This window comes from Dermacentor andersoni, chromosome 1 (genome assembly GCF_023375885.2).
Source record: "Dermacentor andersoni chromosome 1, qqDerAnde1_hic_scaffold, whole genome shotgun sequence".
NCBI lineage: Eukaryota > Metazoa > Arthropoda > Arachnida > Ixodida > Ixodidae > Dermacentor > Dermacentor andersoni.
This window is the reverse complement of record NC_092814.1, coordinates 386,443,928-386,446,028: the sequence shown is the minus strand read 5'-3', so window position 1 is coordinate 386,446,028 and position 2,101 is coordinate 386,443,928. Positions and strand designations below refer to the sequence as shown.

Here is a 2,101-nt window from a genome sequence, read left to right as displayed (position 1 = left end):
CTCCTCCCGAGTCCCGGGTTGCAGTTGGGTGCATACATTTTTGTAATACTTTCAGTATAGCTTATTCAGACCACGTAGGTAAAAAGTGTTAAAGGTTACTTTAGTTACACTTTGCGTTTGTATGATGTGGAATGTCCAATACATTGGACACCAGGACTGAACTTGGAATCTTGCACCCAATGCTCCGCCAGTAACATCCACCAAGATTTGCAAAGTGTTTGGTTCAAAATAAAGTTGTGAGAAAGCACAGCATTAAAGCAGGCAGAACATATTTATTTAGTGCAGGACAAAGGACACAAAAGCCCTAGCAGCTATTGTAACAAAAACAGTTCACCTTTGCATTAGCGTGCGAGAACCACTATTTCCTCATGTGTGCTCTCTCAAAACACTGTCTATCTTTTGTGATGTAGAAGAAAAGATCGCATTTGATGCAAAAAAAAATAGTTTTTTTTTACATCCTTCTAGCTTGCATCGAGCACCATTCGGAATGTCTGCCAACCTCGCCAAGTGCTTCATTCAATTTCTCATAGCCTTCATTGGCCGTAGAGGTTTTCGCTTCATTGGAGGGCTCCAGTTTTCTTCTTCTTCCTCTGTTGATGACTGCTCGGCCTGTGCAATAAGCATATGACCTACTTCATTGCGGATGTCGAGAAACTTGAGGATGTCTGAAGGCTTCTTTTGCATGGCCTTCATATGCCTGGTGTATTGGATCCACGAGTTACTGAGCACAATATCAAATAAATGAAAAATGCGCCCGACGGTCCATTTTTTAACGCGCGCTCTAAGGCGGTAGTAGCTAATCATTTGATCGGCCATATCTACACCACCCATGTAGGCATTGTATACTTGTACGATGTGAGGCCTTGGTACTTCTATGTACTTTTTTTCTTTGGCAGACCATCTGCGGCATGAGTCCAGCGGCTGCGTTCTATGTTGTGACGACAGCAACGTGACAACTTTGTTGTCGTACCACCGCACAACAATTTGCCTGTCATCACTACGGATGCACATCTCCGAAGTACCCCGTCCAACTGCCTTCAGCTGTGCATCTGAGGACAACTTGATACCTTCTGGAAGGCGATTGTTCATGATAGGGCCTGTAGCTCCAATTCCTTTTCAACGAGCCTATCCAGCAGAGATGATGATGTAAAGCAACGATCAAAGAAGAGCTTTGTGCCTGGACTAAGACTTTGGGAAAGCCTCAAGACTGCTGACTCACCTATTCCAGAACAGCCTGGGAGCAACAATGTCTTCTTTCCCTGGTAATCTCAAAATCGAGAATAAGACCATCTGGAGCTGCCAAGACAAATTTTTTAAGTCCTATTGGATTAGGTTTTCTTGGAACAAACTGTTTTAATTGCGTCTTTCCGGTAAACGGGATCATTTTCTCATCGATGCTGAGAAATTCCTCTCGCGGAAGTTTGCGACAACCTTCAAGCACCATTTCAGTTAACGGTCGAATCCTCCACAGCCTATCATCCTCTTTGTCCTTAGGAGGTACTAAAAGGTCGTTGACGACCTTCAATCGTGACCTAAGCTGAAAGAACCTGTCTCTCGTCATACTATTTGCTATGATTGGCACTCGTGTATTCTTCATCCAATACATCCTGATTTGTGGATACCCAAGGCCTGACATAGCAATTGACATGCCAAAAAACATTTTCAATTCATCAGCTGACGTGTTGAGACTCCTCCCTGTCTCAGTTACGTGTTTTGTGTTCATGGCCAGGGCCATGCGTTCATACATTTCGTTGTCTATGTACGTCTCAAAGTGTTTAGCTGGATTCCACGAGGTTCGCTCATCGGCGTCATTCGGCATGACCTGGAACTGCGGCAGGCTGTACAGTACTGACCTGTAATTACAAAACAAAAACAATTGTTCCGCCTTCCTGTACACGAACAAAATGCTTATTAACGAATCCTGCAAAGTACAAAGCAGATGTAATCTGCAGCAGTCATCATAATCTGTTCCTTTCACCAATGAGTGGAGGCTAAGTCTCACCTTTCAGCTACCTTCCACAACAAAGGCCTTTTGCTGGTGGGCGCTACATAGGTTTCTTCTACATCGCCATCACTGTCATCCTCTGAACTGAGTTCCGTG

At 44.2% G+C, this 2,101-nt stretch overlaps 1 pseudogene; it reads right to left on the bottom strand.

The window, feature by feature from the left end:
- Window positions 1–267: 267 nt before the first annotated feature.
- Window positions 268–1,758, bottom strand: LOC140215416 (piggyBac transposable element-derived protein 3-like; annotated as a pseudogene).
- Between the last annotated feature and the right edge of the window lie 343 nt (window positions 1,759–2,101).